Source organism: Pelodiscus sinensis, chromosome 1 (assembly GCF_052426305.1).
Source record: "Pelodiscus sinensis isolate ZL-2025 chromosome 1, ASM5242630v1, whole genome shotgun sequence".
Taxonomy (NCBI): domain Eukaryota; kingdom Metazoa; phylum Chordata; order Testudines; family Trionychidae; genus Pelodiscus; species Pelodiscus sinensis.
In genome coordinates, this window is record NC_143052.1 from 172,172,945 (window position 1) to 172,200,941 (window position 27,997).

Here is a 27,997-nt window from a genome sequence, read left to right on the forward strand (position 1 = left end):
TACCAAAGGTCCATCTAGCCCAGTATCCTGTCTGCCGACAGTGGTCACCACCAGGTGCCCCAGAGAGGGTGGACCGAAAACAATGATCAAGTGATTTGTCTCCTGCCATCCCACTCCAGCCTCTGACAAACAAAGGCCAAGGACACCATTTTATCCCCTGGCTAATAGCCTTTTATGGACCTAACCTACATGAAATTATCTAGCTTCTTTTTAAACTCTGTTATAGTCCTAGCCTTCACAGCCTCCTCTGGCAAGGAGTTCCACAGGTTGACTACACGCTGTGTGAAGAAGAACTTTCTTTTATTAGTTTTAAACCTCCTACCCATTAATTTCATTTGGTGTCCTCTAGTTCTTCTATTTAGGGAACTAATAAATAACTTTTCTTTATCGGCCCTCTCCACACCACTCATGATTTTATATATCTCTATCATATTCCCCCTCAGTCTCCTCTTTTCTAAACTGAAAAGTCCCAGTCTCTTTAATCTCTCCTCATATGGGACCCGTTCCAAACCCCTAATCATTTTTAATCATTCTTAGCATTCTGCTGAGTGCTAAGAGATTTTTGGTGGTATAAGAACTATTTGATTCAGGGGAATCTGTTCTATATTAATGAGTGTTCTTACACAGCCTCAAATTGCCCTTCTCTAGTGACCAGAGTTAGTTCTGTGTGGTCAATTGCGGAAGAACTTTGTACATGCTAGTTTAGAGGTGATGAGGCCTGCATTCTTTCCCCCGTTTCCCTTTTCCCTATATTTGATGAGCCAGAAGCAAGTCTTTGGGAACATACGCCACTTAAGATAAGCATTGTTGCCAGTATAGCAAGAACAAGTATAAGTTAAGGGTAAAGGGCAAGAACGCATAAACAATTCTATTTACCCTAATGTACTAATCACGTAAACAGAGCCAAAGAACAAGAAGATCCAGATCAGAACCAGATCAATAACTAACAGCTAAGCCCTACATCAGCACATAATGAGTAACCCCTGGAAACTTTCCAACTGCCAAACAAGGCAGGAAAACTGTATTTAAGGCTGCCTCAGAGCCTAGCAAATTGGATTTCACTGATGGGCTTTGGGTACCGGTGCCTCGGAAGCTGAGACAACCTCCCACTTCATCCGCAGCCTACTCGGGGTCCCAGGCTTGCAGGAAGGGATGTAAGATATGCCGCTTCTTTGTTATGTTGATCTTCCAGTTATGGGGCACAGCTGTTAGCTGTCAGGAAATAAACTACTTATGTTTGACAGATACCTGTGTGGCGAGTTTTGTACTTTGAGAACCCAGTGTCGGATCTTAGACTTATTCTGGCCGGCTACAATCCTAATGAATAGCTAAGCACATCATTAGCAAGAGTGGGTGAAGACTACACTTAAACTCGTGTACCCTGAATCAAGTAGGTTCTCTGCCTCCCCTCACACACACCTTTTACCCAGCCGCCTTCTGAAGAAGGGAAAGTGCAAGCATGCAGAGACTTTAAGACTTTTTTAATTCCATGAATATGACTGAATTTAGTGTTTTAAATTGTTTCCATCTATTGCTTTATGTAGCCTCTGCTTGCACTTGTGATGGAAACCTCAGTAGTAACATGGGGCCAAATTCTCTACTGGAGTAATTCCATTGAAGTCAGTGGATTTATGCAAGCAGAGATTTTGGCCTGTGATAGATTGCTTTTAAAATCAGAGTTAGAGATAACAAAATAATAACATTTTGCAGTTATATAATACCCACCCTCTGACTGACAGCTATCAGTTCTTTGACTGACAGTTGTCTTCCTAATATTCCCCTGATGGCTAGTCTCCCAGCAATAAAATTGCAGGTTAGTTTGTACTAAAACAATCCAGTCAATTGATACATAGTGATTACCTAAGGAACACTAGACCCTTCTGTCACAGTTCAGAGCAACTGCACCTTTATTTCTTCTCAGTGGTTCAGCAAGAGCAACCATTCTCAGGCTTCCACTTCCCCAACTGTTGCCTCTCTCAGGTGGAGACATGTCCCACTTTCTTCTGACCAGAGTATTTTCAAGTTGTAAGCCTACATTGTGCCACTATCACCAAAGAGTCTACCTAAGCAGATCTACTTGCTTTCTCTTCAGAGACTTAGAATAGAGGGATTGCTAGATGTAAAGTTACTGAACAGAATTTTCTAAGCAAGCCTACTTTATTCTTAATAGAAGCATTGCAGATAAAACATATGAAAAACAATAAAAGAACCTAAACTATTTCTAATCATTTTACCAGATTTCATCTGGACTCTGAGATAAATCCTTCAACCCCACCAAGAGAATTCCTTGTGGTTCCAAGTTCAGAGCTTCATCCAAAAACAAGTTCAGTCTGATTAGGCAATAGTGGACGCAGTTTTTCCAATCATTTAAAGTTTGGGTTTCCCGTGAATCAGGGGTCACATCTGTTAGCTGGATCAGGAAAAAGGCCCTGAATCAGGTTAAACCTCAGGCTTTTATTCAACTGTATTTTATTTGTTGGTCTCTGGGGAATCCAGTTTGGACTAGTATGTACATTTCTCCCCTGGGGAAAAGGTAACTTCAGAGGCTAATGGAAAAAGTCCATTAGCAGTCCCAGTGCCTACTAAAGAAGGTACGTATGGGTACGTCTAGACTACCGAGTTTTGTCGACAGAAGTTTTGTTGACAGTATCTGTCGACAAAACTTCTGTCGACAAAGAGCGTCCAGACACATTGAGTTCTGTCGACAAAGCAAGCTGCTTTGTCGACAGAACCCTGTAGTCTAGACGCAACCCTACAGGCAATAACACCTTCTGTCGACAGAACTCTGTCGACAGAAGGTATTATGCCTCGTAAAATGAGGTATACCAGCGTCGACAAAACTGCTGAGTTCTGTCGATGTTATGTCGACAGAACTCAGCGGTAGTGTAGACGCTGGTATAGTTTTGTCGACAAAAGTCCACTTTTGTCGACAAAACTCAGTAGTCTAGACACACCCTATGATGCCAAAACAACAAATACACAACTGCCTTTTTAATGCTGTGTACCCAAGATGTATTAACCTTAATTCAATAAGCTTTACTGACTTAAGTTAAATCTTATCTTAATTTCTTAAGATTTATTCAGAACTTTTACAAGATATTGTGAGTATGTCAAATCTTCTGGTTGTATGTAACAGAAAAATAACTGTGGACCTGAGAGATGGTTTCCTGATCAGAATACTGAAATTATTCTAGTGCAAATATACTTGTTTAGTTTGCATTTTATAATATTTACTGTATGTCTTATATGTGATTGATTATTTTAGAGCTGTTATCATTTATACATTTTATTTGAGCAGATCCAAGACGATGTTCCTTTTTAATTTGACTTTCTTCTGGGGTAGAAGTCATCTAGAAAATTTAATAAAGGGGGGGATTCTGGAGAAGTAAGGCCCTGACATTTTAAAAAATTTTGCTGTCTTTCTATCTACAGTATTTATATTGCCTTCATTTCTGTGATGCTTGTTTCATGTACTGTATGCTGCACAGTAACATAAAATGATTCTATGTTTCTAAAACTAAACTGTCTCTTTATTAAGAGCACTATTTGCAATGCTACTTGGATTCCAGTCATGTGTCTGGCTTCCTGGTGTCTTCTCTTCTCTCCTGAAACCTGTGCTCCATCCTTCCAGGTTCACGAACATTACCTCTGTAGTTGAGTCTCTCATAATCTTTAATACTTTCATTCTCACAATACCCTTCTCAGGTAGGGAATTATTATTGCTCCTATTGTATATATGGATAATAGAGGCACAAAGAAATGAAGTGACTTGCCCAAGATCACATAGGTGGAGCAGATAATACATCTTCTCATTTCTTCTCATATATTGACAGTGGGAAATCTTTGTGACGCTGAATTAAAGTGAAATGTAAACATTGGAGTTAATTTTTGCATGTCTTAAGATGCATTTCATTCCTCTCAGGTGAAGAGTGAAATAGGTTACCATGACTACATAATGATGCAAAAATGTGGGGTATTCGCTTTTGTTTCCAAGGACATTCGAGTACATATTTGAGAGTTTGTCTGTCTGTATCTGTCCATCTGTCTGTCTGTTCAAAAACTCCTGATAAACCATAGGAACTAGGACTACCTAATTGAGTATACAGCTTTTTCTTATAACTTAAAACAAGGCAAGAGTTTGGTTGTGCCAGGAAAATGGGATGTGTTTGGAATGGGATTCCAGGCAGATGAAAGGAGCTGGCTTGGGGCTCCCTTACCATCTGGGATAGACCCAGACCCCACACTCCATTCTCCCTGAGGGACAGTGAGGAGGCTGAAACTCCCTCCCTCCTCCCAATTAATACTGGAACATTGCTGGGTGTTCCCCTTCATCAGAAAACAAGGGGAAAGTGCACATTTTGCAGATGTCTATACTACAGAGTTTTGTCAGAAAAACGACCATTTTTCTGACAAAACCTGAGTTACATCCACACTGCAATCACATTCTTCTGAAAGTAAATTGAAAGAACGGAGGGGTTTTTCCAGCATTGGTAACCCCCTTTCTATGAGGAAGAAGCCTTTTTCCAAAAAAGCTCTTTTGGAAAAAGGCATGTATGGGTGGGGAAGAGGGAGTTCTTTCACAAGAAGAGGAAAGAGGGAAAAGCATAAGTGCCCTGGTGGCTATTCTGCCCATAGTAATCACAGCTTACATGCGAGATAGTGTTCATTCAGTGTGGATGCTATCTTTCGAAAAAGCAGATCACTTTTTCCATGCACTTTTGTGTGTGGACACTCTCTTTCAGAAGAAGTTTTTTCAGAAGATCTCTTCCAAAAAAAGATTCTTCCAGAAGAAGCCTGCAGTCTAGACATAGTCTTTGCTACATTCCTCATTCTGGCTGGAGAACACAGGGGACAGATGAATATGGACTTTCCCCAGCCAGGGCACATGGACCTCTCTGCTGGCTGTGTCTGCTGGAACTGCAGAGGCAATGGAGAGGCTCTTTTTACCTGGCCCCAATCTGCTGCAGTGAGAGAAGGCCGGCAGTTCTCTCTTCTTGTGGCAGCCTATATACTGAACCCCTCATCCCAGCTCCACCCCAGAGCAATTATTTAAGTGAAGCATGTACATTTTCATTTTATTTTCAAAAAAGCCGCCAAAATTAATTGAGTTAAGGACACAAGCAATGTAGGGGAATCTTTTAGTGGCATATACATTAAATTTACAATTAATAATTGAGGCGGCAGACCTTGATTTGAATTTCACCAGTAGTGATTTCCTTCACTTCTAGAGCAGCAGTAGGCCTTTTATTAGAGATGAACTCTTGCAAACAAGCCTTTCTAACTTGCTTGAAAACTCCTGATGTATAAATGAAAACTTCAGAAAATATTTTAGTTGATTTCTGGTAAGAAAAAAAATCCCTCCTCATCTTACATTCCCAGCATCTGCTTGTCTACAAGTTGCAGTTTACCTGTATAATGTTTGCAGGGCATCTCACAGTCCTATTGGTCAAAAAGAATCCTTTTCTTTCAAAGTCCTTTTCTCCATGCTTAAATAATTCCAAGTGATTGCACAGATATTATATAAATTACTGACATTATCAAACTTGGGCACCAAAAGTTAGGCACCTGAATACAATTGCCCTTATTTTTAGAGATGCTGAGCCTTTCATTAAAGGTGATGGGAGCCATGGGCCTGGGTCAGAATCCTAGAGTTTAAGGCCATAAAGGAACACTAAATCATCTAATCTAACCACCTGTATATCACCATCACCACCAACCTGAATATTCATACATTAAACCAACAACCAGAACTAGATCAATATATTGCAACCCATAGAAACTAGACTATTATAGGCCACGGGCAAAGAATAGGAAGGACCGAGGTACACCTATGCATAAGCCACTCACAATGACAGGGAGATGATTAAGTCAGAGACACACTGATAATTCTGGCAAGCGGTCTGCCCCTATATGCTACAGGCAAAGGCAACTCCCCACTCAAGGTGACTGCTAATCTGATATGGGGAATATTCCTTCCCAACACCATATATATGGTGATGTGTTAAACCATGAGTATGTGAGTGATTAAACCTGCCAGACAAGCATCTGTCAGAGCGCAGTTTACAATGGGTACCATATGAAGAGAGATTAAAAAGACTTGGACTTTTCATCTTAGAAAAGAGGAGACTAAGGGGAGCTATGATAGAGGTCTATAAAATCATGACTAGTGTGCAAAAAGTCGCTAAGGAAAAGTTATTTACTTATTCCCACAATAGAAGAACTAGGAGTCACCAAATGAAATTAATAGGCAGAAGTTTTAATACAAACAAAAGGAAGTTTTCTTTACTAAGCACACAATCAACCTGTAGAACTCCTTGCTGTCTGAGACAGAACAACAAAAATGGCTGCCTGTCGCAGGTGAGCCATAGCCTGTTACACCCCAAGGCTGGTATAGGGGGCTCTGTCTGTGAGGCGGAGCGCTTTCCATACAAGGGCATACAGAATAATTATATCCCCCTGCTCGCTCTACCCACTGCAGTAAAGTTCAGCCAATGGGCTGACTCGTGGTCAGGCCTGCTTACTCCACCCACTGCAGCAAAGATCAACCAATGAGGTGACAAGTGACTGGGCAATAAAACAGGCAGCCGAACCCCCTCTGAGTGGGGAATGGCATTGTGTGAACACCTGGCCTGATCACCCAGATGCCTTGCACCCCCCGCTCTTGAGTCTTACTGAGCTTACTCTGAGTTGGTCGACCCGAGTGGAGACAGTTTATGAGCATGTGGCTGGTACTTGTGTTCCTGCTGTCTCCGGAACTGGTAGAACACCCCTCCCCCACTATTATCCCTATCCTGATTGATTTTTCAGTTGCCCTTATTGCCTGTCAAGTGACAGTGGAGAAAGAGTCATTGTGTTAGTTTACAAATAGTTGTTAAGGTTTTAACTGTTCTCTTGTATAAAATAGTGTAAATAGTTAACTCTATGAACAATATCAGTGTTAATTCAACTGTTCCTAATCCCTGGGTAGTTATTGAGAATTATTGTGATTTAGAAAAGCCTCAGGGAATTGTTTTATATTGTCTGGTAATTTGCTTATTTTTTGTTCTGATGATTGTCTGGCATCCGCGTATGTGACTTAGTTCTCAGTCATTAGGTGTCAGAGTCATCATTAAAATAAAATCAGTTTTTCTTTTACAACCCCGAGTCATTGTCTCACTCTTTCCGGCATCCCTTTCGAACTTCGTGTATTGCGGGGACTGATACTTGCCAGAGGATGTGGTGAAGACTAGGACTTTAACAGGGTTCAAAAAAGAGCTAGATAGATTCATGGAGGTTAGGTCCATCAGTGGCTATTAGCCATGATGGGTAGTGATGGTATCCCTAGCCTCTGTTTTTTCCGGAAATGGGTGACAGGAGAGGGATCGTTGTGTTCCCTCCCTCTGGGGCACCTGGTATTGGCCACTGTCGGCAGACAGGATACTGGGCTAAATGAACTTTGGGTCTGACACAGTAGGGCTGTTCTTATATTTTTATGTTCAGAGCTCGCCGAACCACGGCGAGCCCTGCTCGCCAGCTGCGCTGTCCGGCGATCTGCGCATGCGCAGATTGTTCTGCGGATGTGAAGATCGCCCGCACCCAGCTTTTCCAGGTTGCAATCTACTCTCCACGGGCAAGTAGATTGCATTATTTGTCGAGTCCTGCTTATGTTCAATGGACCTCCCTCTCCAATGTCCCTCTGCACTTGTCCTGGCTGAACCTCATCAGATTTATTTTGGCCAAATCCTCCATTTGAGTAGGTAACTCCAGAACCTATCCCTCCAGAGTATCTACCTCTTCCCCTAGCTTAGTGTTATCCACAAATTTGCTAAAGGTACTATCTATCCCATCATCTAGATCATTAATGAAGATATTGAACAAAACCATCCCCAGGACTGACCCCTTGGGCATCCCACTTAATACCGGCTGCCAGGTGGACATTAAACCTTTGATCACTACCTGCTAAGCTCAAAGATCTAGTCAGTTTTCTCTCCAGTCATAGTTTTTTCACTTGCTGGCAAGAATACTGTGGGAAATGTATTAAAAGTTTTGCTAAAGTCAAGGTATATCATGTCCACTGCTTTTGCCATGTCCACAGAGCCTGCTATCTCATCACAGAAGGCAATTAGGTTGGTCAAGCGTGACTTGCCCTTGGTGAATCCATGTTGACTGTTCCTGACCAACTTCCTCTCCTCCAAGTGCTTCAAAATGGACTTCTTAAGGACCTGCTCCAGGATTTTTTCAGGGACTGAGGTGAGGCTGACAGATTTGCAGTTTCCTGGATTATTAGTATAAGTATTAGTATTATGTATTAGTATTACTAATATTCCTCTTTTTAAAATATGGGCACTTTATTTGCCTTTTTTCCAATTGTCTGCAACTCTACCTCTTGCCAAGAATTTTTTTAAATGGCCAATGGCTCTGGAATCACATTAACCAATTCTCTCAGTACTCTTGGGCTATGGCTATACTGTAGCCTTCTTGCAGAAAAGCTTATGCAAATGAAGCGTGGCATCTACTATTGTTGTGCTTCATTTGCATAATTAATTAGCAGCTGCTTTTGGTCCAGACTGGTGAAAATGAGGGAGGATGAAGTGAGCAGAGGTGGGGCCTCAGAGAAGGGGCACAAAGGAGGCGGGGCAAGGATATTTGGGTATGAGGTAGATCTTGGATTGCACTTATATTCAAAAAGTGATCTAGTGCTTAAAAAAGTTGGAGGCCACTGCCTTAACCTGTTCTTTCACCTCTGAGGGCTGCTAACCTCCTTATACTGTGCTGCCCAGTGCAGCAGTCTGATAATTCACCTTATCTGTGAAGACTGAGGCAAAACAAGCATGGAATACTTCAGCTTTTTTCCACATAATCTATTATTTGGCTGGCTTTCCCATTCAGTAAGGGTATATTACACAGCAGTGTTATTTCAAAATAACGGACATTATTCTGAAATAACAAAGAGTGTGTCTACACAACAAGCCATTATTTTGAAATAATGGTGCACTGGAGGACTTCTTATTCTGACTCCTGTAACTCTCATTTCACAAAGAGAAAGTGAGAGAGTGTCTTCCTTTGACTTCCTGCTGCACAGACAGCGTCAAAAGCCGAATTAAGCTATTTTGACTTAGCTACACAATTGACATAGCTGAAGTTGTGTCACTTAATTCATCTTTTGCCCTGCTGTGTAGACATGCCCTAAGTGTCCCTCTCTTTCCCTGACCACCTTCTTATTGCTAACATATCAATTAAAATCCTTTTTGTTATCCTTCACATCTCTTGTTAGCTGCAACTCCAGTTGCACTTTGGCCTACTTGATTACATCACTGCATGCTCAAGTTGTAGTCCCCTTACTAAAGGGGCACCTGCCTTTTTTCTGAAAGGATCCTTTGTACTATAATCAAGCCCTAAAGACTACAACTCCCATGAGCACTTGAGGAAAAAAGGGGGAATGGTGCCTCTTCAAGGCTATGCAGAATGAGAGTTTGGCTAGGCTCCATTTTTTGGAAAGAGGAGCCAGGCTGCTGGTGTGGAGCCTTTTCCAGGCCAGGAGGTGTTGTGTTCCAGCTAGAGCCTGTTACCTTTACTGCAGGGGCTTCGATCTAGCAGGCTGCTTTGTGGGCTGCTATTGATTGTCCCTGGAGGGGAGAGACTCTGGCTGTGCCTATGGCTGGGAAGAGCTTACATAAACCTTCACAGGAGGTGACTGAGTAACTGGGCTGTTTGGAAAAGTGCTGCCTAGGAAGGAGCACAAAAGACAAACTGACTCTAGATCCAGTGAGAACCAGAGAGATCTGCTCAGGGAACTAGAGCTGCTGGCATTTGGCCTACTCGAGTGGCAGAGGGATTTTTCAGCTGGCTGCTCAGCTTGAACTAACACACACAAGAGCTGCACAGTACTGTCTCCATTCCAGCTGCAGAACTTCAAGCGCACCTACTTAAGTGTCTGGGTCTCTGAATCCAGAGGAGTGCATGCTCTGGGGTGAGATAAATGGTGACAGTGCAAATGCCAGATAGATAAGTTCCTCTTATTTCTGTGTACTTTAATTGATTTTATTCACTTTTAATTTGTTAAACCCTATTTCTTTAAGATGTTAAGAAAAGGTGTGTTAATTCTAATGTAATCAGGTAGATATATATTATTTATAATTGTTGTTCTGGAGTTAGAGCCAGATTATTGCTGGAATAATTTTATTCCTGGAGGCTCCCAAGGCACTCCATTAAGTGTGTACAGGGCCAGCCAGGTGGAGGCAGCACCATTGTATATTCTTTATGAGCAAGGGACTGCAGCAAGGGGGTGGAAAGGGAATCCTCAACTAAACAACATCACCACTCAGGGTACTCAGGATCTCCTTTTATGTTAAAACCATCAGGCATCCAGGCACACCTGTGAGTGTGACCTACTCCTGAGTAACCCAGGGAGGAATAAGGGGATTAGAAAACAAAATTTTTATTCTCCTCCATCTGTCATAGTTTCTACTTCTTGCAAGCTTCCTTTTTGTTTAAATTCATCACAGATTTCTCTGTTAAGAAAAGCTGGTTACCTGCCATATTTGCTATTCTTTCTGCACATTGGGATGGTTTATTCCTGAGCCCTTAATAAGGCTTCTTTGGAATAGAGCCAGCTCTCTCTTCCCCCCATTATATTAGCCTAACTGTTATGCAGTCTCTCATAGAAGTAGTTAAGCATTGATTTAGCCATAATTTAATCTCATTGGTGATGCTCTCCCTTTTTTTACTTGTGGGAGTTAATCATTTGCATGTCTTCCCCAAAGCATAAGCACTGATATTTAAGCATCACTGATGAGGATCATAGTGTAATGATTTGTAAAATTAGGCTCTCTTGAATTTTGTTTGCCTAGAATGTCATCGTACCAAACAGAAGATCAGAGTATATTCAGATTTATGGAGTTTATTATTTATACCAGTGTAGAGGGAAGTGGAATTTAATAATTAAGAAAACAAGGTGAAAGCTCTAGGCATGTAGTGGGATACTGTTACAGGGTGATTGGTGTTTTAAGGGATAAGGGGTCCTGTCTTACCGGTGGCAAATTTAGCTCACCTGATCAAGTAGAGAAAATAAGCAAATTCAGAAAGTTTAGTGGTTGAAATCAAACCTTTTATGGTGGCAAAAAAGCAGAAAGCTGTGATGAGTTGCATGGCCTGGCCTGACCAGCATCACCTGACCTTGCCTCACCTACTTGAATAATGAGAGCGCATCAGATCTATTTATGGAATCCCTAACCACAAGGAAACACGGTTGGGAGACCAGGAATTCAGACAAAAGATTTGTGGCAGAAAAATTCTTTAGAGAAACCAGTGGCCACAGTGGGGGAGAAAAACAAAGAACTCTCTAGTTTGGAGTAACTTCAGGAGGAAGCAGGAAACGTAAGCCCTGGATTCAGGATGACATCAGAAACCCTAAAGGAAAGGGGTTGCACCAGACAAAGCCAAAGTAGACTTTACATTTAAAAGACTTAATAAATTGAACTCCACGAAGGGAAAATGTACCTTATGTCCTCTAAATTGTGAGCATGTCATTGAAAGAGCCAGAAGAGAAAAGAAGCTATGGGCGCCTACAAGGCCATGCAGTGCCCAGAGGGGGTGATTTCTGTGACAGGGCCTTTGCCACAGGTGACCTGTAGGTTAAAAATGAATGTAAGTAGGATAGAAGGGCTATTTGCATGTGTAACAACAGAATATTAGCCTGAGCTGAAAAGGTTTAACTTAAAATATAGTTAAAGGGCATCCTTCCTCCTCCCTGAGCCTCCTGTATGCCACTTCATAATGTCTATAATACATTTCTATTACACTCAGTTTCCTACACCACATTAATCATTGTAGTAGCTGAGCAGAGCACATGTTGGAAAGTATGTACTAACTAGAGCTAAATAAGACGTGTTCATCTACATGAAATTTTGTTACACTATGCTGTTTTGCTGAAGCTGAAAGTTTTCCAATGAAAGAAAAGAAAGATTCTCATACTCTATAGTTTGCTAGTAGCATGTGGAAGACCCAGGCTTAAGTCCCTGCTCTGCCTGATTCAGAGTGCACTGCAGTGAAAGACATAGCTCTGAATCAGGAAGAAAATCAACTTGAATTTGTGTCTCCTGTTATATGATCCCTTTCCTTCTGACATATACTCTCACCCAAACAAGCTACCGGACTGAGCCCTGAGCCTCAGTAACTGCCTGTATCTGATATTATGTGGCTAAAAACAGCAGTGTAGATAGGGAAACATGGGTTAGACAAGGAGAGAGTGTATAGGGTAATCATCATTATCATCAACAACCATGGGCTCAATGCCCATTGGTGTCCGATGCCTCCCTCACTATTTCCTTCCATCTTTCCCTGTCCAGTGTGGAGTGGCACCAATCGACTATATCATCTACCCATTCTCTGTGGGGTCTGCTTCTCCTATTCAGACCATCCATTATGCCGAATATCATGGTCTTAACTGTTCATTCATTCTTCATTCTGCAGATATGCCTGAATAGCTGTAACTTCCATTGTAATAGCTGCAGTAGGTTCTCTTTAGGCTGTATCTTCCTATATAATTCCTCATTGGTGACCTTCTGTATCCATCCTAATTTCAGGATCTTTCTATAACAACTCTTCTCTAACGCCAATATCCTTCTCTTCAAATCTTTCATTATCACCCATGTCTCACATCCATACAACATGCTGCTAAATATACACGTTTTCAAGACACTCAGCTTTGTTCCTAAGATAATCGCTATACTTTTCCAGATCTTATCCATTGCATTCAAACTTGCTCTTGCTTTCACTATTCTAGTCGCTATTTCCTTCTTACAGTCTAGATCCTATGTCATGTTGCTCTCCAAATATGTTAACTTCATCAGCACCCTGCCTAGATGACTCGTTAAGGCAACTGTTCTGTAGTTCTTGCATTCCAACATGCTTCCTTTCTTGTGTATTGTCACTAGCATAGATCTTATCCATTCCTTAGGTACCTTCCCTTCTTTCCATGCTATATTACATAGTCGTATTTCCTGAATCATACATTCTCCGCCATAGTTGATCATCTCTCCGATGATCTTACCATTTCCAGGGCTCTTGTTATTCTTTAGTCATTTCACTGCTCTTTCTACTTCTTCCTTTAAAATATCACTCGCACTCTCGATTCTTGGCAGTGATAGCTCTTTCAATTTTTTGATCAGTGTCTCTGAGACACTTGGTTCCAACTCTGCTTTGTATAGATCGGTACAATATCTCGTCCATCACTGCACAATCTTCTCCTTGTTCATGAGCACCTTATCATTCTCATCTTTGATCACCATCTGCTTTGGCTGCCACTTCCTATTAATACGCCTAATCATTTTATACACCTCCCTGATCTTACACTTAATACCTCTCTATATCTTCACACTGCTCCTGTAATCATTTCACCTTATCCATTCTGGCTGCTTTCCTTACCTTGTTGCATTTCACTCTATATTACACCTCATCCCACGAGGAATAACGGGGCTGCCGACAAAGGGCTTTGATGTCGGCAAGGGAGCATCCAGACTAGCGTGCTGAGCGGACAAACAGCTGATCAGCTGTTTGTTGGCTCAGCACGGCAGCCATGTAAATTTAAATGAAGCCGCGATCATTTAAATCGCGGCTTCATTTGACTTTGCCTATGTGTCTAATCTACATGCCACTGACGACAGAGGCATGTAGTTTAGACATAGCCTCTGTGTCCTCCTTCCTGATCTTCTCTTCGAGCACTGCTCTATTCCCTATTTCATCCTTGCCTAGCCTCGCCACATCTCTTCGTTTGTTAAACTGTGTCTTATATTTTCTCTTAAGTTTCATCTTGATGTTTGCAATCACTAGACTGTGGTCCAAGTCCATATCTGCTTCCAATTCCATATCTGCTTCATGGAAAGTTTGGCACTGCTGTACTGATGTTACCTATCTTCTTCTTATCAAGATAATATCTATCATATTCTTGGATTTCCCATCATTCGATCTTCATGTCCACTTCCTACAGTCCTTTTGTTGGACTCTCATATTACAGTTCACCATCTCATGCTCCATAGCAAACCCTAATAGTTTCTCACTTTGTTCATTTCTTTCTCCATATCCAAACCTTCCCATGACTTTCTCCCAACCTTCATTATCTGTTCCTACCTTTGTATTCCAGTCTCCTCCGTAGATCAACACCTCTCTCTTCAGTATCTCCTCCAGCGTCTGTGTCAAATCTTTATAGAATAGCTTGATATCTTCCTCTGTGCTATCCAACATGGGTGCATACACCTGAACGACCGAGATTTTGAATGGTTTCACTTTGAATCTTGCTACCATCATTCTCGCATTCTAACAATGCTCCTCTGCCTCTTTTGCTAAGAAGGAATACGACTCCTGCCTCACGTTTTGCTTCGATCCCTGACCAAATGACTTCACGACCACACATCTCTCCTGAAGCCATCGAAGGCATCTCCGCCAGTCCAAGTATATCACATCGGTATCTCTCCATCTCTTTTTGAAGCACCTCTAACTTTTCAGTTGCCCACAGCATTCAGAAATTCCATGTTCCGATTGATAGTATATGTGTTAGTTGTTGTTTCCTTTCAGTAGCCAACTTATCAATCCAACCACGATCGCTCGATTGGTATCACGGACCTTGTTTATCCAGGTAACGTCCAAGCCGGCATCTTTTATCAGTTAATCATACTGGCATCAGATTTCATCCATACTGTTTCATTATCAGCGCATCAACACTCATCTGACTAACCCTCCTCCTTTATATATCTACACCCTTCCAGTGCGTCTTTACTTGAGATTACTCACCTAAGCCATGCCTCATGGTCTACACTGGAAGCCTGGGAGGCCAAAATTATACTCACAGCACATGCAAAGGGCTGCAATTTAAGTGTGATTGCATATATATGCAAATAGCTTATTTCACACTGACGGCATGAATACAAAGATTAAGGCAAGACTACACAACAAACAGGCCCAATTTAAGTCAGTTCTGCTGATATTAATAAAATGCAACATTTACCTGATTTCTACCCATATGACAGCACTTTTAATGAGCAATGACAGTCCAGGAATGTAACGACTAAAACACATATCAACAGAAGACCATTATATTGACTACTTTTTTGCTGAGGCCCAAGAAAACCCAAATTGCACTGTGGGTTGCCAAACAGATGGGCTTGGGCCGCCTGCAGCCCACAGGCCACATGTTGAGTGGCCCTGGTCTACACTGCTCTTTTTATCCATGCTAGAAGGGCTATGTGTGAATGTACAATGCATGATGTCAGAAGTGTGCAGTGTAGACATATCCCTAGAGATCTGTGAACTGTGCAGCATTCCCAAACACATGGTGCCTTTCAACAATCAAAGCACTGCATTAAACTGCACAGTAGCACACTGAACTGTTTCTTTTCTTTTTTAACAGAAAATAGTGGGAAGCTATGAGGAGATGGATAAATGGCAGGACCCTCCTGTTATAGGGAGGCAATTGGAGAATTTTATATTTTTTCTAAGCATATCTCATATTTCTTCTAACAAACAATTGTCTGTTGAAGTTTCTGTACTCCACGTAGAGACATAGAATTCATGGCCAGAAAGGTTCGCTACATCTGATTTCCTGCATATTACAGACTATCACTAACATGCAGCACCCACATGCTAAACCCAACAATTGAAATTAGACTATGGTATTAAAGCCTTTGGAGACTAAACTCTGTCTTACTGGCAGAGATAAGATGGACCAAGATGCAAACGATCCCTGTGGCTCCTGCAATATAAGGGAATTGATTAAATGGAGTGTACCCTGATTATCCTGGCAAGTGACCTGTGTCCATCTCTGAAGGAGAAAAGCCTCCAGTATCACTGCCAATCTGATCCACACAAAAATTCCTTTTCAATGCTACATATAGTGATCAGTTAGCCCCTGAGCATGTGTGCAAGAGCCAGCCATATAAGCATGTGAGTTAGAGAGAAAGAATGCTTGGTGCCACTTCAGAGCATTCACACACACACACACACACACACCATCCAATGTGCTATCTCTGAGGCTTCAGAGAGTAGAGACAAAAATAAATAAAAAAATCTTACTACATGTTGCTAAGTGAGGAGGGAAATACAGTAACAGGAAACTTGGAAATGGCAAAAGTGCTTAATGACTTCTTTGTTTCAGTCTGATGATGAAGGAATGCCTAACACAGTGAATGCTAGTGGGGAGGAGATACGTTTAGAGATAAAATAAAAAAAGAACATGTTAAAAATCACTTAGAAAATTTAGATGCCTGCAAGTCACCAGGACCTGATGAAATGCATCCTAAAATACTCAGGAAACTGATAGAGGAAGTATCTGAGCCTTTAGCTATCATCTTTGAAAAATCATGGAAGACAGGATAGATTCTAGAAGACTGGAAAAGGGCAAATAAAGTGCCCATCTATAAAAAGGGAAATAAGAAAAACCTAGGAAACTACAGACCACGCTGGAAGGGCATAACAAGTGGGATTCCACAGGGGTCTGTTTTGGGACCAGTTATGCTCAACATCTTCATCAGTGATTTAGATGATGGCATAGAGAGTATGCTTATTAACAGGGCTCGCCAAGTGGCGATGAGCCTTGCTTGCCAGCCGCACGGAAGCGCACGCTGCGCATGCACGGATCGCGCTGTGTGGCCCCACCGGCTTAAAATCTACTCGCCACGGGAGAGTAGATTGAATCATTTGTCGAGCCCTACTTATTAAGTTTGTAGGTGATACCAAGATGGGAGGGGTTGCAACTGCTTTGGAGGACAGGGTCATAATTCAAAATGATCTGGAAAAACTGGAGAAATGGTATGAGGTAAATAGGATGAAATTTAATATGGACAAATGCAAAGTTCTCCACTTAGGAAGGAACAATCAGTTTCACACATACAGAATGGGAAGCGACTGTCTAGGAAGGAGTACTGCAGAAAGGGATCTAAGGGTCATAGTGGACTACAAGCTAAATATGAGTCAAGAGTGTGATGCTTTTGCAAAAAAATCAAGCATGATTCTGGGATGCATTAACAGGAGTGTTGTGAGCAAGACACGAGAAATCATTCTTCCACTATACTCTGCATTGATTAGGCCTCAGTTGGAGTATCGTGTCCAGTCTTGGACATCACATTTCAAGAAAGATGTGGAGAAATTGGAGAAGAGCAACAAGAATGATTAAGGGGCTAAAAAACATGAGATATGAGGGAAGACTGAAAGAATTGGGCTTATTTGGTTAGGAAAGAAGACTGAGGGTACATCTACACTTGCTCCCTAGTTCAAGCTAGGGATGCAAATGTAGGCAACTGAAATTGCTAATGAAGTGGGGATTTAAATATATACAAATGAGGAGTAATGTTAGTTCGAACCAAGGGGTTTGATTCGAACTAATGCATCCCAGTGCGCACTTCCTGGTTCGAATCAGCTGTTGAGCGGAGTAACGTTCCAGCGTGATCATGCTAATGAAGCATGGGATATTTAAATCCCTGCTTCTTTAGCATTTTAGGTTGCCTACATTTGCATCCCTAGCTCAAACTAGGGAGAAAGTGTAGAGGTACCCTGAGAGGGGACATGATAGTGGTTTTCAAGTATCTAAAAGGGTGTCACAAAGAGGAGGGAGATAAATTGTTCTCCTTGGTCTCTGAGGCTAAGACAAGAAGAAATGGGTTTAAATTGCAGGAAGGGAGGTTTAGGTTGAACATCAGGAAAAACTTCCTAACTGTCAGGATGGTTAAACACTGGAATACATTGCCTAAGGAAGTTGTGGAATCTCCATCACTGGAGATATTTAAGAGCAGATTAGATAGGTATCTATCAGGGATGGTCTAGACCAGTGTTTCTGAAAATGTTCCATGAAATCACGTTGAGAAACACATTAACTGGCCGTCCTGGTTTGTTTATTTACTGGCGCCGCTGCCACAGAGCCTCATAGCCCCCATTGGCTCAGTTTCACTTTTTGCAGCCAAGGGGAGCTGTGGGAAGTGGTGTGGGATGGGCCACTGCTTCCTGCTACTCTGCTTAGCTACAAAGAGCAAAACAGAGCCAATGGGAGCTATGAGGCTCTGTGGCAACGGCACCAGTAAATAAACAAACCGGGGCGGCCAGTTAATGTGTTTCTCCAAGTGATTTCGCGTAACACTTTCAGAAACACTGGTCTAGACAGTGTTTTGTCCTGCCATGAGGGCAGGGGACTGGACTCAATGACCTCTTGTGGTCCCTTCCAGTTCTAGTGTTCTCTGAGTCTATGATTTTAGAAATGTGTCTGTCTGTCAATCCATCTGAGTCCATTTTTTCAAGAGCTCTTCCTAAATGGTAAGGGCTAGGACCACTAAATTTGGCATGCAGCTTCCTCTTATCATAACATAAAGCAAGGTCAGGGTTTGGTTATGCCAGGTTATTGGTTGTGCATGGAATTCAACTGTTTCTCATAAAATGGAAAGGGAGGGTTCTGGCAGGAGGGAGTTATACTACAGAATGACTACAGGGGAGTGGAGCAAGGGACAAGAGATTGGGACTGGGACAGTTATAACCCCATTGGGCCAGTAGAGGGCAAGAGTGGAGAAAGGGACAGCCAACTATACATTTCAGAAAGTTTGTCTGTTTGTGTGTCTGTGTCTGTGTCTGTGTCTGTCTGTCCCCCGTCCAGGGGACATGCACTCCCCTCCCAGCTGTGCCCGGTGCTCCTGGAATGACCAAGCTGCTGCAGTGAGATATGGTTGGGATAGTCTTCTCTACCTGAGGCCACTGCATCATCCCCAACCTCAACCCAGAAAAATTGTTTAAATGAAGAAAACAAAAATGTATTTGCATTAAGAACCCAAGCTACACTAGGTGAATCTTCTAGTATTACATATCGGGGGGAAAACTCTCTCTCAGCCCTGCAGGTGACCAGCTGAATCCCTGAAGTATGAGATTTGTAGGAACATCCAACACAAACTAGAAGGTACCCCAAAGGTTGCTGAGCCCTTTTCCCCACATCTGAAGCAACCCAATCATAAAATCACACTCATAAATTTGTCCATCTCTCTCTCAAAATGAATTCAGTTTTGTTTGCCCCTCACCCCCAACTCCTATTTGGAGGCTGTTCCAGAAATTCACCACTGTGATGGTGTGACACTTTCTAGTTTCCAGCCTCAGCTTGTTCATGGTTGGTTTGCAGCCAGTTGTTCTTGTGCCAACAGTCCTTTCGTTTATCACTGTATAATATGAATCTTGTACCATTGTCTTAATATGCAAGAATGGTGCTTGTGGTTTGAGAAGAAGGAATTACTGAAATTATAGGATTCATGAGAATGAATGCATTAGAAAAAAATCATGGAAATAATAATTTGAGATCCCAAACAGTTTTTTCTATTAATGATTTTTTTGAAATGCAGACAGCATTTCTGTGAAGCATGAAGGATGGTCAAGGTTAGCTAATGAGGCTGGTAGGCACAATTGTTGCATGCTTGGTCTGTCTCTGTTTTCTAAAGCTCATTTGGACATGTCCTTTTATTGTGTGTGTCAAATCTGTCCAAGCTCATAATCAACAGATATGGTCATCCAAATTGTTTGTGTATCTATTTTACAAAGCTGACACACCATGATCAAGATTTAGTCTGCTAGTTTCATGCAGAAAATTTCACAGTGAAAATCCAGAAAAATTAATTGCCAACATTAACAAGTGGAGCCATGCAAGCTGTGATAATGATATGGGTAATGAAACCCATGCCTCAGTCCATAAATTTATCACCTAAGGGGTCAGGAAGGAATTTATTCACCCATGTGCTACATTGTACAGTTGGCTAGTTGTATTTTGGAAGATTTTGATCTTCTACTACAGCTTCAAGTATTTGTTATTTCTATACATACCAAGCTTCTTTAAAAGGTTTTCTTTGCTGTTACGGTGAAGGACACAGATTTCTCTACTGAAATGCATTGATTTTGCTATTGATACAAATTCATTTGAGCTCATCCCCCATAATAGGACCCAAAACTGTATAAGAAAATGTTTTGATCCTATAGGTTTTTGCTTAGATGACTATGTAGGCTTAGGATATCATGTTCATTTATCAGTGTCTTAGACTAGCTGAAAATGGAATTTTTTATTTAAAAATGTTGAAACAGGATGGTTTTGCATTGCTGACTCATGCTAAGGTTATAATTCACCACAACTCCCAGATCTTTATCACCTACCAATACAGTTACCCCATTTTGTAGTTGTGCATTTGTTTTTTTATTATTTCCTAAATGTAGCACCTAACATTTGTCTCTGTTGATTTTTGTTATCGATAGCCCCGTTCTCCAATTTATTAGGATCCCATTGAATTTTAGCTCTATCCGCTAAACCATTGGATCCTACTATCCCATAGCTTTGTGTCATCTGCAAACTTGATCAGTATGCTCTCTCTATCTGTTTCCAGGTCAGTAATAAAAATGTTAAACAACACTGAACCCAGAATAGATCCCTGCACAACTCCACTTGAGACCTCCCTCCAATCTGATGTCATTGCATTAATACTTTTTTCTTTGTGGGTTTTTTTAACCAAGCACTGGTCCACTTGAAGGTAGCTCTAAAGAGCCTGCCTTTCTTCAGCTTACTTATGAGACTGTCAAATAGGACCGTGTCAAAAGCCTTTCTAAACACCAGATACATTATGTCCATCACATTTTCCAATACACCAAACCAGTTATCTTGTCAAAGAAGGAAATCAAGTTGGTTTGCCATGATTTGTTTTTAGTAAATCCATGTTGACTGCTAGTGATCACTCCCCAGGTATTTGCCAATTGAATGTTTCATTCTTTGCTCTAGTAGCTTCCCAGGTTTGGAGATGAAGCTGACTGGTCTATAGTTTCCCAGTTCTTCCTTTTAAAAGATGGGCACTATGTTAGTTCTTCTCTGATCTTTCAGGTTTTCACCTATCATCCATGAATTTGCAAATATTATTGACAGTGGTTCCAAGATTTCTTCACTGGCATAGTTCTAAGCCAAGTTCCAAGGAACAGTGTCAATTCAAATTTAAACCAACCTTTCAGGTTTATAAAAACAAACTTCTATAGAAACTGAGTTATACTGAAATGCTTTTTCATTTTTTTAATTTGATGAATTTAAAAGAAAATCTAGTTTTAATACTCTTGGAATTACACCAGGTGATAATAATCCAAGGGAACAAGACTGAAGCTAGGGATGAGTACAGCAAGTGGATATCCTAGTAATACACACTCTTCTCTGCCAGCAGGGAGAGAGAGAGTTGTATAAAAAGCTCTGCGGTGCTGAAGTATTTTCTTTGGTCTAAGGTGATCTTCATGGAGCCTAGTGCAGAAACATTCAGGTTATGCTAAGGTGTGGAGCAAAACAGCCTTGCTCAAATATTAGTCTGGCCCTCTCCCTAACTCTAGATTTTATTACCATATGCCATCTCCCAGGAGAGTGTGAGCAGAGTGAGTCTTAGAAGGTAGATGTAATAGTTCAGGACAGCGATACACTAAATTCGGGATTCACTGGTGTGGCATACTAACAGATCTCCCGCTCCATCAATGATTGTAAACATTTGTTGCATGCATTTTCGTATCCTCCCTCAGTATATCATGCCAGCTCGGTGTAGGAAGCTAGCATAATAGACTTCATGAGAGCCCCCAAAGATTACAAACTCAGATAAGAGATGAAGGCACCTAAATCAGGTTTATTGTCGAATGAAGTACATTAATAATTGTTGGTAGCCAGATGGCCTCCAAGCCCCTACATATTTGTACTCGAGACAATGGACACAGCTCAATGGATATTATGGATTTCACTGTTACCCACTAGGCTGGCCAAAGAATTAAGTTGAAGTACCCCAATATTTATAGACAGAAATAAATAATCTATGATATACACCCTATGTATCATTTTACGCATTAAGGACACATTTGGTACCTCCCCTTGTACTTTCCTCCAAAGCATTCACTATCCATGATTGTTGCTTACACTCTTGTTGTTTCAAACTATTTTATCATGGAGAAATAGGAGAAGGTCCAGAGAAGAGCAACAAGAATGATTAAAGGTCTAGAGAACATGACCTATGAAGAAATACTGAAAGAATTCTGTTTGTTTAGTTTAGAAAAGAGAAGATTGAGGGGGGACATGATAGCCGTTTTCAGGTATCTGAAAGGGTGTCATAAGGAGGAGGGAAAAAACTTGTTCATCTTGGCCTCTGAGGATAGAACAAGAATGGGCAATGGGCTTGAACTGCAGCAAGGGAGGTTTAGGTTGGACATAAGGAAAAGGTTCCTAACTGTCAGGGTGGTCAAACACTGGAATAAATTTCTCAGGGAGGTTGTGGAATCCCCATCTCTGGAGATATTGAAGAGTAGGTTAGATAAATGTCTATCGGCGATGGTATCGACAGTATTTGGTCCTGCCATGAGGGCAGGGGACTGGACTCGATGACCTCTCGAGGTCCCTTCCAGTCCTGGTATTCTATGATTCTATGTACTCAGCTGGTTGTCCTTGTACTGTCCTGGTGGCATGTATTTACATATTTCATGTGCTTCTATCCATGCTAGCAGTTCTAGTGCCGAGAGACATTGACTTGCAGACAAACATTTGCTTTTGACACGGCCTGTCTAGTACTCATAGTATAACTCTTGCTTACTTTAGTTCAAGCACCAGGCCCATGCTTTAGGCTCTTTCTTTCTCTTATAGTGGGCACAGTGACAACACCATGCAGCTTTAAAATAGCAATCATTGCACTGGAAATCTTAAGATTTCCACTCCTCCACTTCCTATTTTTGACCTCTGAGATAGGAAGTTCCCTGCTGTGAGAATTAAAGTAACACTGAAGTTTGGATTTCAATTGTAAGTGGAGATTTCTTGATAAAACTTTTGTTGGGATCAGTATTTATTTAAAGCAGAAAACTACTGATGAATAACATAAGCAGTTAAACTGCTCCATCTGGAGCAAGAGACGTATGTAAGCATCCTTACTTAACAATCAGTTTACCAATAATAATAAAAGACCCACGGAATTAAGCAGTTAGCTTCTTTGTCATGAATAACAGTATTCATGGGTAATAGTTTTTATAACAACACAAAGGAAGGCAGAATATTTTTTCCTTTCTTATGTTATAAATCCAGAGATTAACCTACAAGCTCAGTAATAGCTACTATTAATAGATAATACTGCTTTTGACCTCCAGGTGGAGAGAAAGGTGTTTTAGACTGGGTATTGGAATAGGCTAAAGCTTCTAAACCAGTGGTCACCAACCAGTGGATCAGGATCTACTGGTAGATCTTGGAGCCTCTGTGCAGCAGAAGCCTCCAAGCTCCCAAGCCCATGGGCAGAGCTGGGGAGACACTGGGAATCTTGCCCCCCCAAACATCAGTAAAACTGCAGGGCACAGTTTAGAGGCAGGAAGCCAAGCTGGGCAGGACAGGGCAGCTGCTTCTCTGGCTAGAGTCATGGCAAAGGCCATAAAGCTGTTCCCATCTTTCCTGATACTGCTCTTGTGCAGGGGTTTGAAGCTACCCCTCAGCTCCCAGTCCCCTTTGCTCACACAGATGGTAAGAGCCACAAGGGTGAGAGACCCAAATCCATGGTTGGCAGAGCCCTCAGGGAATAGGGAGACCACAAAGCCCTCTTGGCACACACAGCCTCTGATTACCCATTCTCTGAACATGGGGCATGGGGAGAGGCTCTCGGGGCATGGGGTGGAAGGTAGGGCAGCTCAGGGAAAGAAGTGTGCTGGAATCAGGGCAGGATGCTCAGAACAGAGGGTTGGGCGGGGGCGTTACCAGGGCTGCCCATTGTGGCAAGGGTGGAGCTGCTCCAGCTGTAGCTCCTCCCTGAATGTGATGGGGAAGGGGTGGCTCATCCCAGGGTGCTGGTGCTGCACTTCCTCATCCTTCACAGTCAGCAGTTATTGGAGGGGAGCTCTCTGTCTCCACCAGTCTGCCTAGCCTCCCCCCAGCTGGTCAGATCTGGTCTGATAAAGTAGCCCCCGGTGGGCCCCCACACTGCTGTATTTACCTCTGCCTTTGCAGGTACAGATGATTGCAGCTCTCATTGGCTGGGAACAGTGATCCGCAGCCAATGGGAGCTGCGATCCCCTGTACCTACAGAGGTGCAGGTAAATATTGTAGCCACAGATCACTACAGGCTAATCCTGGTGAACTATTTTATTGCTCACACCTGGTTTAGAAGGAATTTGTGAACAAATGGACTCATGGATGGGTGGACAGACTGACAGATGCACATTTCTAAAATATATTGAGAGATAATAATGCAGTGTGCCTTTTAATGGGGGCTCGGTGAACTTAATGCTATTTAGAACATTTGTGCTAATAGCTCTGATTGATTGCTACTGAACTTACTGAAATCAGAGCAATTTTACCAGGTGTCCAGTATTTGGCATTGGGAAATATGGTCACCCTATGACTGGGGCCACAGCAACTCCATAGTTGTGGTATACTGGGTTTTTTTTTAAGTTAAAATTGGAGTTGAATTCCTGTGTTGAGTATGAAGAATGAGATTCTCAAAAGGAAACATCCAATCCCTCTTGAAAACCTGTGGCCTAACTCCTGTAGGCACTTTTGAAAATCTGACCTAAAATATGACCATGATCAACGTTACATAGTTTATTCTTAGGATAAAGATTTAATTTTTTGAAGAGTTACAAATAAATCCCCTTTATTAGTTTAGAAGTTAGGAGTTAAACATTACTAATATTTGCAATTTTAGAAACATCTGCTTTTTAGATCTTTCACTTAGAGAGTGATCTGTGCTAACTCTTGAGACTCCAGGCAGAAGCAAATATGAACAAAACCAGTTCGAAAAAGAGAAGAAAAATATTAGCATTATTACTCATTAATGTTTTAATTACAGAGCATGGAAGCCAATGCCTAATATTCTTGGTGTCAACATAATTGGACATCTTTTGAGAGAAGGGAAAAGATGCCTGGAGGGAAGACCTCAAAGATTCATTTGAATTATGATTCCTACTTCAGTGAAGCTCAAGAACACTGCATGGCAGTGACCTTCACTAGAGGCAGAACTACAGTACTGAGATTTGCAGGACAGAAGCTACTCTCCTGTGAATACTAGGAGTCCATGTTATGAGGGTTGTCCTCTGTGCATTAGGGAGTATGTCTACACTTGGAGCTAAGGGTGTAATGGCCGAGAGACATACTCACACTAGCTCTCATCAAGCTAGCATGCTAAAAAACATGCCAGCATCTCAGATGGGATTGTATTCAGGATGGCTAGCCCCATTTACCCCTTGTGCCACAGTAATTAACTCAGAACTAGTGCAAGTATATCTCTCTATGCCGGGAATCACATCTCTAACATTGAGTGTAGAGAGACTCTAAGAAGATGAGCCGGAAATGACATGGAATGACATATACTTCTGCTATGTATGACATGGAATGTGACTTCAGTTCTGCAGTTCAGCTGTTCTGAAGTGAGATCTAGGGATCACTGGAAGTCACAGAGAGCTTGCTTTTGACATGCTATCTTCCTTGCTCCCAGATATTTCAAAAAGGGTTTACACTCCTTTTTTAAAAGAAATGCTGAGAGGCTGGCAAAACCAGTTGGAACCAAGAAGCTAGCATGGCTGTCTATCAGGCCACAGCTATTATAAGAGAAGCTGTCCTCATGTTTTTGAGCCACCAATGAGACAAACACTACCAGCAACCAGCACAAGAGTAACGTGAGGTGGAAAAAGGTGAAGAAGCCATATGGTATTAAATATCTGGATCTTAGGGGCAAAAGAGAGGCACGGGACCAGGTGGCTGAGCAGCATGCCCAGGAAAGTGGGGAACTAAGCAGCAAGAAAACCAGCTTCGTGAGAGAGTGAACAGAACAGATCAGCATGGGAGAACAAGTAAATGGCAAAGAGAGAAGGCACCATGATTTACCTTTTTTTTTTCCCCAGAGGAGAAAATTTCAATCACATTGAAATGTTAAAATTACATGGAATAATTTTCTCAAGTTGCTTTTTCATGAAAATATTTACAGTAGCTGCCACAGTTATACCGTGTGATCATGAATTAGAGAGAGAAGGTCAACATGTAGGGGTAACATATTGTGAAGGCTTTCCAGTCTACTTCTGCTGAGCACTTGGCGAGCTTTGTGGGCCCCATACTGAGAAGAGAAGCATAGTCCTGCCTCTTTCTCACCTTTTTTAGCATTCTAAGGAGGAATAGTCCTTATGCATTCTCCTTTCCACAAGGTCAAGCACTTGGATTGTTCATGCGCTATCACTGTTCAGGGCCCCTTTCAAGCCCATATCTTCAGCTCTGCACACCTATGTAAGAGTCTAGTTTGGGGGGTGTTATTTTCCATGGCCAAGATTTCCAATTATAACTAGTAATTTTGGCTCTCTTAAATTTGGGGTGTGCACCCAATGGCACTCATCCTTTGAAAATCAGGCCTCTTTACGGGGGGGTCTCAAGTTGGACACCCAAAAACCAATATATCTGAAATCACTGGATACCTTTGAAATTTTGTTCCAGGTGCAAACTATACTATTTTCACATTTTTCAAAAGGACAGAATTAGCTAGTTTACCCCAATACTGGTTTATTATCAGTGATTAACAATGTGTTACTCAAAATATTTATTCTGCTACTAAAAATTATAAGACTTGATTCACAAAGTGAGTGACTACATTCATATAATATGTATATATGCAAGGAAGAGAATATTTAACAAATGAAAGGCAACTTGTACATGAGATTTTTTTCGTCATAAAAAAATCCCCAGTAGCTTTCTTAGGCTCATTTGTGTTCTTCAGAAGTGATTATAAATGTAAAAAAGAAACTTAAATCAGCTAAAACAAGTAATTTGTGCATGTTTAAGAAGGAACAAATGCATATCTGGAGGCTCTCAAGAGAAAAATAATTTAATAAAAAAGAAGAGTGCTTGAGCAAAACTTAAGCATTTACTAGAGTGCAACAGCAAAAGCCTACCTATTTCAATGCAACTGATTGCCAGACAAAAGGAATATATGAGAAATACGATACTGATAAAAAGAAGGAAATGATATTAGTGATAGTTGTGTAATACTCCCATTTTGAAGTATTTGATCCTTTAAAAAACTTTGAAATGAGACAACCCTAACCCATGATATACATGTGTCTGAGAAATATGCCATCAAATAATAAATATGCATAGGTGCTGGAATCAAAGGTGCAAGGATGCCGCAGCACCCTGGTCTTGATGTTGTTTTCATTATATACAGGGTTTGCAATTTGATTCAATGGCTCTCTGTACCCCTACTTTACAAATTGTTCCAGTGTCTCTGTAAATAGGTAAATCAACATTCTGAGAGAGATGGTCATTCTCTCATATCAAGAGCCTTGATATTCTCCAGAGCTAGTTTACAATATGTCTCCATAACTAGCTCACACGTATATATAAATGTTTAAGACAGCATCAGGGTGGCTGTTCCAAGAAACCTATTACTGTATGCTTTCTGAGATGTGAACTAATAAAGCTGGACTGGACCAGAGCCAAAGGTGTCGCTTCAAATTATTTTTGTTTTTCAGTGAATGTTTGTCTTTTGTACACACCCAGTCAGCATCAGGAATCAGGATTTATCTCAAAGCCTAAAAATTAGACACTGGTAATTCTGCTTGGTGAAATTTAATTTAGATCTAATTAGAGATGGACCAGACTAAGAATACGTCTCCTGCCAATACTTGTTAATACTAATAAAGTAACACGAATATTGTTGGATTTCCCAGCCTGCCACTAACCTAGGGAAGACTGGTTTCAGTGTTTTATTGGCTGAAACCTGGATTTTGCAATTGTCAGCTTGAGGACAAAACCCTATAACTTTGCAGGGCCCCTGTGATTTCAATAAGTCTCTGTTTGGGCTCTTCACACACAGAATGCCTTGTAGAATAAAGGCTTCTGTTAGTTACCTAATTAATTATGGACCAAATGATGTGTCACTAACGTCCAACATTATTGTCCTAGGATGAAAGACCAGAGGGAGAAATCCAGGAGAAGGTTTGAGAGTGATTCTCATACGTGCTCTAGATTTTTTTTCTTTCTAATGGATCCATTCCCAGT

General features: G+C 41.4%; 2 long non-coding RNA genes across 2 annotated transcripts in view; one reads left to right on the forward strand and one right to left on the reverse strand.

Annotated features, from left to right (window-relative positions):
* The window catches only part of LOC142820533 (uncharacterized), a 95,323-nt gene that overhangs the window by 32,554 nt on the left and 34,772 nt on the right, over positions 1 to 27,997 (reverse strand). The window lies entirely within an intron of this gene.
* Positions 1,048 to 27,190, forward strand: LOC142820522 (uncharacterized). The gene is made up of 3 exons (XR_012897748.2): positions 1,048 to 1,154; positions 8,075 to 8,229; positions 24,804 to 27,190. It is a non-coding gene; the product is annotated as an uncharacterized LOC142820522 (long non-coding RNA).